Here is an 11,151-nt window from a genome sequence, read left to right on the forward strand (position 1 = left end):
AACAACATTTCATTGTATTGTACATTGTATTACATTGTATTGTACAGTGACAATAAAGGCATCTTATCTTATCTTAGGTGCTGAAAATAACTCGCTGCATTATTCTGGAGGAGTGTAATCTTTTTTGCACAAGGTCTATCTAAAGGATTGGGGTAGGGAGGGGTGGAATCCGGGTGCTGGGTCTCTGTCTCTAAATATCCCTACTCTCAAACCGATACCTGGGGCAATGCACAATAGAACTTGCAAGGGTAGCACCTCTATGATACTCCTACCTACCAGGATAGCCCTCAATATCCCTGTGCTGCGTCAGTCGACTGCCCAGCTTCGTCAGGGAATGAGGAGCAGCAGGAGAAATCCTAGTAAAAATGGACAAATCAGTGTCCCAACACATAAATCAATGGCCGTTAAGCCAGATCATCAGGGGACTCGCAAACAGCAAAGTAGCTTAGCAGTATTTTGATCAGTAATTCTAAGCCAAGCCCAGAAGTGGTCCACAACATACAGAATAAAGACACAGTTGATGGCAGCAAAATTTCAACAATTCCTATGTGAGCTCATGATACTTAGCTCAGAGTACAGGAGAAGTAATAGGTCAAGTGAGGAGGAACAGTCAGATAAATGCCTTTCAATCGACTCAACAGTAGAGACCCTTTATTTCACAAGGCTCTCTGGTGTCCAGTCAGGCCCCCCGGCGGCAGCGTATGGCAGCAGCGCCTAGCAGCCGGCACGGTGGCATTTTTAACCCATCCGCACAGGCAATAGATCCACCCAGCCCGCGTCTCAAATCTCATGAGAGTTTCCGGTCACGTGGACGGAGACTCGTGACCTCACTGTCTCATGTGCCAACACAATGGAAACACAAAAGGGGTTGGTCAGCACATCCCATCCAAATGCGCAGGTGCACGCTGCTATGACTGGAAACATAAAACAACACAACATATAATGCAACACGTGACCCGGATCTGCCGGAACAGCGAGCACATGATACATAGTGGGCGTATAGCACAGGTAAACGCCGCGCCCACTGAGTGATGCTGCTAGAGGGGCGTGATGAAACCGGAGTAGGGATGCATGCAGACTTTAAAGCATCCCCTAATATACCCCGTAATGTGGCGCTAAGGCACTATAAGCGCTATGCCTAAAATTATACCCTGGCATGGTAAGGTGGCCATATCCAGTCAGGCTTGGACTCAATTTGGCATGGTTTTAAAAATTATCAAATATAAAAAACAGGATAAGTTAAGGAAAAGACTAAATTGTAGCAATAGAGATACATTAATTCCTAAATAGTTTATGATACATCACAATGACAATTGTTATGTATACAGATCTAAATAAGACATATAGATGTGAAAGATCTATGTAGAGGAGAAGGTATATTAGCTTAATAAAAGTTAAGTATTAATTGAGGTACTTTTCATTGTTATTATAATCGATTATCCAACAATTTTTAACTGATGATTAATCCTCTGGTGGTTGTCTGACACTAGGGATCCCCGCTGATCAACTGTTTGAAAAGGCATGGCGCCCATGTGGCCATCTTGTTGCTTACACTAAGCCAGTGACGTCACGATCATTGGTCTTGTGGTTTAGGTGCAGCTCAGCCCAGTTCACTTGACTCTTTTTATAGTCGTTTTGTCATTTATAAAGATGAACTGTTCCTCACCTTTTCTTGTGCTTCATTAACCAGCAAAGTCAGTGCAGCCTGGATAAAATGCACAATGGTTCCTCAAGAGCTAAAAGACTCACATGAACGCTAAATACAACGAAACCAGGCCTTGATGTGGATACATATATATCATTGCCATCTCAATCTGTATATATCATCATGCATGTATTATATTATCACTTGAAATTTTAAAGGGTAATCTGTGTGGTTTCAGTTATTAATATGGTTACCACAGAATCTGAACAATTTTGTGATGGTAAATAGTTTTACCTAACCCGTTTTCCTAAATTAATGAATAGTGTTTTTCAGGATTACTCATGCAAATTCATCCTTGGGTATATAAACCTATGAGCACAGCTGGCACACTAGAGTGATGGAATTATCCCTGTGATGAAGGATACAGAAAGCTTTAGTTCTCTTTACGCTGGGTTCACACCTGAGCGTTTTACAGCGCGTTCCTACGCGCTGTAAAACGCACAACAGACAAGAACCAATGATTCCCTATGGGAAGGGTTCACACCTGGGCGTTTTACAGCGCGTACGATCGCGCTGTAAAACGCCCGACGCTCAAACAAGTACAGGAGCTTTTTTTGGCGCGTTTGACGCGCGTTTGGGCCATAGACTCTTTGGACAACACTGCTGTCAATCACCCAAACGCGCGTCAAACGCGCGTTCACTATTAAAAAAAACGTGCATAAAACGCGCGAAAAAAACGCGCATAGAAACGCGCGTTTGAGAAACGCCTAGGTGTGAACCCAGCGTAAGTGTCAGGTTCTGCTGTTTTAGATCAGAGGACCTAACATTTTCCAGGAGTTTGTATCACCACATCTGGCAAGCTAAGTCTATGGAATTGTGATGTTTACTCTAAAACTTTACCAAGTAATCCATAACATTAATCTAGATGAGTAAATCCCATTGGGAAGAATTGGCACACTAATTTTGAACTAGAGAGGCATCCATACCTCTTTAATCAATGGACAATTTTTGAGAACAGAAAGACTTTGGGTTAACCCACAAAACTTGTTGCATCAGATCGATTTAATTGTTTGGGACATAAGGAAACCTTAAGTATAAATTAGGTTTTAGTTTGCCAAGTTGCTTCAAAAATGTCCTTCCTTGCATTCCTTCTTTTTGTATTATGTTACTTTTGCAACAAGGCCATTAGTCATGCAACTCAAGCTCCTTAATGCTGAAAGTCCATACTGTTGGAACTTGGAAACATATCCCCTTTGAATGTGTTTATCATATTTTTAGGAGAGAAGTGATGTACTAAAATCAAGAAGGTATGGCATTCTTCTGCTCTTTAAATTAATTTTCCTGTAGTACAATATTGATTATACTCCTGGAAAACTGGTGACTTATGTTGATGACCTTAGGAGAGGTCATCAATATGAGATCGTTGGGGTCCAACTCCCGGAACTCCTACCAATCATCTGATTGAAGAGGTACCAGAGCACTGCGGCCTTCACGCAGTATACCAAGCACATAAGCCATGTGACCAATGAATGTGGTGTCACTGGCCAAGTAAGAGACTGCAGTGGTCACCGGAGTGCTGTGGCTCTCTCAAACAGATGATCATTGGGGGTGATGGGAGCTAGACCCCACTGATCTGATATTGATGATCTATCATTTTGGTAGGTCAACAATATTGAACATCCACGAAAACCCTTGCAAAATTATGCCTTTACCCATTTATGCTAGCATTACTCATAGCTCATCGTTATCTCAACTATGACTGTCTTAAAGCTGAAAAAAGAAGACCTGGGAAAACTTCTGTAACATCTAATGTCTATCTACATGAGGAATTATATTGCTATATCTCCTTTATTTGATATGATCTTTATTAAATGTTCTTCTGTGCCTCTACTATGCTCCGTTTCAGATTCCCTATTTTGAGAGGAGCAGTGGACTTTCAGCAGGACACTGCCTACATGACTCCATAAATCATCTAATATAGCTGTGGTTGCTGTATTAATTCTTTGCTAGGAAAAATCCTATGAATCCTTTGTGCTTTTTTTATTTTAATGTTGGATTTGCAGAAACATACATTATGTAAATGAAAGTGTTGTTCCTATTATTCTTCATTGTAAGAGAGTCATTGATGTATATATAAATGTGTGCTATGTAATTGTCTATAATATATGGCTAGAATAGTTATGTGCAGTATATGGAGCAGAGACACACATAAAAGGCTAACATTTCAAGATATGAAGATAAGTGTGTGCACTGCATAGAAAATTGGAGCATAGCAGATGTAACCTATAGTGGAATTATTGGTGTATTAAATGCACAAAATCTATGCATGTTCTAATGGTGTTACACCTATCTTCTCCCTAATACTGAATTGGTACAGGCTTTTTTCCTTTCAGTTACCATATATTACAACTTTACCAAAAGCCTTCAACGTGATAAATTTATGTCAGAGTATAGTATAATAGCATTCTATATTTCCTGCTTTTACTCAAACTTTATGTTGAAGCATATCCAGTAGCAAGCCTAATGCGTAAATATCTTGTCAAGACCAATTAAGTCCAGGTGTGTGCCACATAAGAGTATAGATATCTCTATATTTTGGGGAAATATTTCCAAGATGTAAGACGGCTTACTAGCTGTTTTGCATTTAGACCTTTTTCTACACCTGAAACAGGCGTAGAAAATGATGAATGACACGTGCCTGCTGTTCCCTTCTCCGCCAATGCCACGACCACAATTTTACACCTGGTATGAGCGCGGAAAAGTTACAGATGGCGGTGCAACTAACCGTTGCGCTGCCATCTGCGCCTGAAATACGCCTAATGTAGGCATATTTCAGTATAATAGCTATCATTTATGGACATCTATAGACATTTCTGTGCCTATATTGCTTGCCTAGTATTGTACCATGAAATACAGCAAGGAAGTTTATAATACGGATCATACAAGAAAAATAAACAGCATGAAAAAAAACACTAAATTGTTGCACCAAAGTAATTCTATCTGTCTCATGTTTTCAGTCAAGAGGCTTTGATGTATCGCTCCCAAAGATGCCTTTACCATTAAGTATGTAGACCATAAATCACTGTCTCTGTCACTGCACACAAATGCTGTTTAGTTTTATTTCAAATCAATGTTGAGCCATTTATCAATATGTGACCTTTCTTGTCCATATCTACTTCCCTATTGACTTTTACATTACCTAACTGCAGAGGACTGGAGGGAAAACAAGTGAACGTATTGGACACATTATAAAAGCATATCAGCGCACAGGTCTATATTCCATGTCATAAATAATGCAACTGGTCCACTTTAAATATAATTAATATATATGAGAAAATACCTGAAAATCCTATGAGATCTTTAATATATAATCATGCACGCTGGCAGAACTTGGAAAAATTAGACAGCAACTCAACATCAGCATATCCATCTTCCAGCTGTATTTCTATCCCGTCCTGTATATGATAAACAGGCAACGTTTCGACTTATCACAAACCTCTTTCAAACCATGGCTTGTAAAAGGCCTGTGATTAGGCGAAACATTGACTGTTTTGTTGTATACAAAATGGGATTATAATATTGCTGAAAGATGGATATGTTTGACGTTTTGGTTCTTACTTAACGTGGAGAGGACCAATGCGTTGTGATGTTCTGGGGGCATTCAACATCAATGTGAAGGACCACTGGTGCTGTCTTTAAGAACATGGAATAATATGTACCCTATGTCTGTGTTTTAATTATAATGCATAAAATACTCTCTTATATAATAGGAAGTATGTATAATGTGAGCAAGGGATCAAAAAATATATTAGACAATGTATAGCAGATAATGTGACCAGTGTATTAAGACTTTGCAATTATATTGACCCATGGTGCCTGAGGACCATGGACATTGCTATAAATTAGCATATCATGATAATGACGGGTTAGTATAGCAGTGTTAAGCTGTCCATGTGCTTCAGACAGCTGTCAGCCAACATCTATGTCTACTGATCCTCCATAAACATACACTTGGTTGATTATACATTTGTTTTCGGTGGCAAGGGCAGAGTAAGCTATTCTGCTGGGAACAAAAGGATTGTGCATGTTAAATTCCAATAGCCTGATTTTCTTTCCCCCCAACATCTGCCATCAGGAGAAAGTCAGAACACCCCCATACAGATGTGGACTCAGCTGAGCATTTATGTATTCTGAATAGGGGGAACAATGGGGTCTACTGGCAGAGACCTCTGGCAGTGAGTGGGGACCCACTGTGCCAACCAACTGGTTTGACTTTGGGCTTAGACCTAAGGGTGTTGTCCTGGCAGTCCCCTGGTTTTCACTATATGGGTATCTTAGTTACACTGGTACTAGAGGCTGCTACCTCTAGTACCTGTGTGGTTGGCTGCTGACCCATTAAGATTAGAGACCCTGGTGCATGGTACCGAGGAAATAGGCAAACAAGGTCAGCATGGGAAGAGTTTCTGTGAATCCGTGAAACAGTCCAAGGGTCAGGGCAGGCAGCACAATATCACTATGGTGGACAGGTCATGTTAGGCGGCAGAGGGTCAGGATCAAAGAAATGTGCAGAAGTCGGTACACAGGCAAACAAACGAATTATATCTCTTTACAAACTCCAGCAAGCTAGAGAGACCTAGCAAGATCTGTAGAGATAAATGGCTCGTAGATAACAATTGCAACGATCACTGTAAATAAGCTAATAGACAAAAACATAAATGTGATAAATGTCTCTCACTATAACCATAATGTAGATATAGTGTGTCATGTATTCTAATTCTATTCAGACCCAAAATCGATCCAAATTGCATTTTTCCTGAGCATCCATGGATAATAATCTGGTTTCTCTCTCCTTCTCACTCTCGTTCCTCTCTTTTCTGAGAATTCTCCTGAATTGAATCACCTAAAATTCTCCATTCAATAGAATCAATTTGCTCATCTGTAATGACCTCTTTAACTTTTTTATATTCCATTATTTTAATGTATCAAGTCCTATACAGTAGTCCCAACATAAAGATGTCATTAAATCAATCCATTTAATAAATCGCCCATTATTTTTTCCAGAAGGTCACATATACTGTACATGTATTTTGTTGTGAGAGATTTATTATTAGAGGTTAGGTAGGCAAGAAGAGGGTTTTGGGAAATTAGATATGAACACCCATAGAAAAGCTTATGGAACTAAGTAATTATGCATTTTCTCAAACTATAACAATGTAAAAGCTTTCATGATGCTCAACCTGGGCACTTATCTGCTAAGCAGCATAAATATGGTATGGTGCACATACAGTTGGAATAACAAATCAAGTCAAGCATATACGGTAATCTAGGAGTGTTTGTCTTTTTGAGTAGAAAATATTCCACTTGTCCTATGGATAATATTTAACATTTTTTATAAACAACAGCTATCTGCTGTTCCTTGACAAAACTGTTATTTATGTAATTTATTCTCTATCTGGAACTTTATTTTAGGCTTTATTCTGTATAAAGAAGCAATTAGAAAATTAGTTTTAATGAAGTTACTATGATTATTCTAAACTGGTAGATAATAACTACGGTATTATGACCAAGGTTATCCAATTGTTTTCATACACTGAGGTTTTTTATTCTCAGTGCTTGTGTGATTATCATACATTGCTTCTGTTATGTTGAAAAATTTTACAAATAACGATAAGCGTAGAGAGCTTCAGCTGCTACATCTAAAGTCGCTCCGTTCAAAACTTCGGATTAATGCTGTCACTTCAATGGGTCCGCAAATCTAGAGATGCGGAACGGAAGCACGGAACAGAACCCTACGGAAGCACTACGAAGTGCTTCAGTGGGGTTTCGTCCCGTACTTCCGTTCCGCAAAAAGATAGAACATGTCCTATCTTTTTGCAGGACAGCCGGATCGCAGACCCATTAAAATTGACTGTGCTCGTGCATTGCGGCCCGCATTTTGCGTGTGCGCCCCGTGGGAAAGAGGCCTAAGTCAGTCACAGAGTGATGTGTCGACTGGTTCTAGTGACTGACAGGGTGAGCCACATGCTGTCTGAGCACGGAGCCACTGAAAAGGAGGACACCCCATCGTCTGTCCAGGCCCTGTGCCTGTGCCGGACTGTCTGGCCACCCTAGCTGCAGTACCTTTCAGCTCTGGCACATGAGTGGCCACATGCGCCACAATTAATAATGCACCACTTAATAGTTGTGGCATTCTTCACACAGCGCAGTACATAGTGCTAGTCTTAATAAATCTGCCCCTATATGCAGTGCAAGTCTTACCAGACTCTGGTAGAATAAAGGAAATTCTTGACAGAGGCTTGTTTTGAACTGAAATGTTGCTTAGGGAATAAAATCTCTTTACTTGAGTGCAGCCTTCCTTAATCCCGTGGCAAGGATATTGCTGTTAATAGCTTTAGTTATGAAAGATACATTATATGTAGTTTAATGTATGTATAGTAAACGTCTAATGTGACTGGCCATTTTATGTTAGCAAATATAAAAATACTATGTGTGTTTAGCAGAGTACACATTCTGCATGGCTTCCTGATTAAGTTCTGCTAAAAATCCATTTTGCTTATTTTAGCATGATTATTTCTTTAAGATGCATGGTCATTTATATGTAAATTTGCAGTATTAGCTAATTACATGGAAATGAGATCTATCAACATATTTAGAGCATTCACAAAAATCCTTGCTTTATCCCTTGAGTCTGATACCATGGACACTGCAAGTGTTAAATTACCATCACTTTTCTTTCTGTCTCCTAGTAGCAACCTAACCTCTGAACACTGATGCATGATAAATGCTTGTTAAGAATGTACCTTGGGAACTGGACACCATGTGCAAGTGGTTTGTTATCAGATCAATTAGACAAATAGGAAATGTATTCGATTTTATCTCATAATCAACATCTCAAGCAAAGTCGTTTTATGGATTCACCCATGCAGGACCCCACAGTTTTTTAGAGATGCAGAATATGTAATAATGTAATGTTTATCTATCTATCTTTTTCTTTCTTTCTCACATCTATCATCTATCTACAGTATCTTTTTACCATTTGTCTACTATCAAAAATATTCTAGTAAAATCATTGGCAGCTATTAGAAAAAGTGTTGGATATAGTAAATAAAAAGAGCATTACCCAATCAGAATCGCGTTTCAGATCCTGAAATGTGCTTGAATATCAAACTCCTACACTATAAAAATCAACACATTCAGTCCAGGGTGGCTGGCATAGTGTGAATACTATTCACTTCATGTAGATAACATTTTCATCACTTTCTTGATCATACATACAGTAAGGCCCCTTTCACACGGGCGAGTTTTCTGCGCGGGTGCAATGCGTGATGTGAACGCATTGCACCCGCACTAAATCCGGACCCATTCATTTCTATGGGGCTGTTCACATGAGCGGTGATTTTCACGCATCACTTGTGCGTTGCGTGAAAATCGCAGCATGTTCTATATTGTGTGTTTTTCACGCAACGGAGGCCCCATAGAAGTGAATTGGGCTGCTTGAAAATCGCAAGCATCCGCAAGCAAGTGCGGATGCGGTGCGATTTTCACGCGCGGTTGCTAGAAGATGATCGGGATGGGGACCCGATCATTATTATTTTCCCTTATAACATGGTTATAAGGGAAAATAATTGCATTCCTAATACAGAATGCTTAGTACAATAGCGCTGGAGGGGTTAATTTTTTTTTTTTGAATAATTAAACTCACCTTAATCCACTTTTTCGCACAGCCCGGCTTCTCTTCTGTCTTCATTTTTGCTGTGCACAGGAAAAGAACCTGTGGTGACGTCACTGCGGTCATCACATGGTCCGTCACATGATCCATCACCATGGTAAAAGATCATGTGATGGACCATGTGAAGAGCGCAGTGACGTCATCAAAGGTCCTATTCCTCAAAGAAGAAGACAGAAGAGATGCCGGGCTGCACGGACAAGTGGATTAAGGTGAGTAAAAAAAAATATATATTTTTTCCCCTCCAGCCCTATTGCACTATGCATTCTGTATTAAGAATGCTATTATTTTCCCTTATAACCATGTTATAAGGGAAAATAATACAATCTACACAACCTTGAACCCAAACCTAAACTTCAATGAAGAAGTTCGGGTCTAGGTACCACATTCAGTTTTTTATCACGCGCGTGCAAAATGCATTGCACCCGCGCAATAAAAACTGAACAACGGAACGCAGCCGCAGTCAAAACTGACGGCAATTGGGTACCTAGTCGCGCGGGTTTGCCACAATGCACCCGGACCCTATCCGGACACGCTCGTCTGCAAGGGGCCTAAGGGTTCATTCACATGTCTGTAGTGTATTGCGGATCCGCAATACACCCGGCCGACACCCCCATAGAAATGCCTATTCTTGTCCACATTCAGAGAATGAATGGGTCCGTACCTGTTCAGCATTTTGCGGAACGGATGCGGACCCATTATTATGGATGTGTGAATGGAGCCTAAACATACAATGTCATTAAGAACTATCTTCAGTGTAAAGAAGAGCAAGGATTCCTAGAAGTGATGATATGTCCCCCACAAAGAACATGTCCTATCTTTTTGCAGAATGGCCGGATTGCGGAGCCATTAAAGTGAATGGGTCCGCGATCCGCTGCGGCTGCATTTTGTGGGCCGCAACATGACCACGGGTTGCACACGTTCGTGTGCAAGAGGCCTAAATCTATATCCATAGAAGATCTATGGTTAGTTCATCAAGATGTTTGGAACAGCCTTCCTCCCGAGTGCCTTCAGAAACTGTTTGCTTACCTAGAAGGGTTGATGCTGTTTTGAGGGCAAAGAGTAGGTCAATTGATTTGATTTACATTTCTCCTTTGTTCTTTCACTTCGCATTTTGTTAATTGATAAAAAATAAACTAACAGTCCTTTTTTAAAAGCATTCTTTCTCTGCAGCATTTTTCCACACATGCCTATAATTTTTGAACAGCACTGTATGTTCCATATATCCGAATGAAGTTATTCTTGCTGTATATGTATTAATTTTTGCAAATGAAATACAGATGCATAGGACGTTTGCCGGAGAAATTTCTGCAGCATTACAAATAAACATATCGGGGGTCATTAAGGGGGTTTATTAAGAAGCCTATGCCAATTTTTGCTGCCTGAGGCTTCATGCACACATTGTGTTTCCGTGCCTGTTCAGTTTTTTTTTTTTTTTTTTTTACGGATAGGATGCGGACCCATTCATTTCAAAAGGTTCCGCAAAAAATGCAGACAGCACACCATGTGCTATCCGCATCCGTAATGTCCGTTCCGTAGCCCCGCAAAAAAAATATAACATGTCCTATTCTTGTCTGTTTTAGGCATTGTTACAATGGATATGCAAACGGATGGCATCCCTTTTTTTTTATAACAGATCCGCAATTTGTGTACTGCAAAAAACATACGGTCGTGTGCATGTAGCCTGAGAGACAGAATTTTGTCGCGTGAGTGATTTTACGCCATCCTCGCCACTTGGGAGTGACAGGGGCAATGGCGATCCCAGCTCCGAAAAAATTTA

Source organism: Bufo gargarizans, chromosome 2 (assembly GCF_014858855.1).
Source record: "Bufo gargarizans isolate SCDJY-AF-19 chromosome 2, ASM1485885v1, whole genome shotgun sequence".
Classification (NCBI taxonomy): Eukaryota; Metazoa; Chordata; class Amphibia; order Anura; family Bufonidae; genus Bufo; species Bufo gargarizans.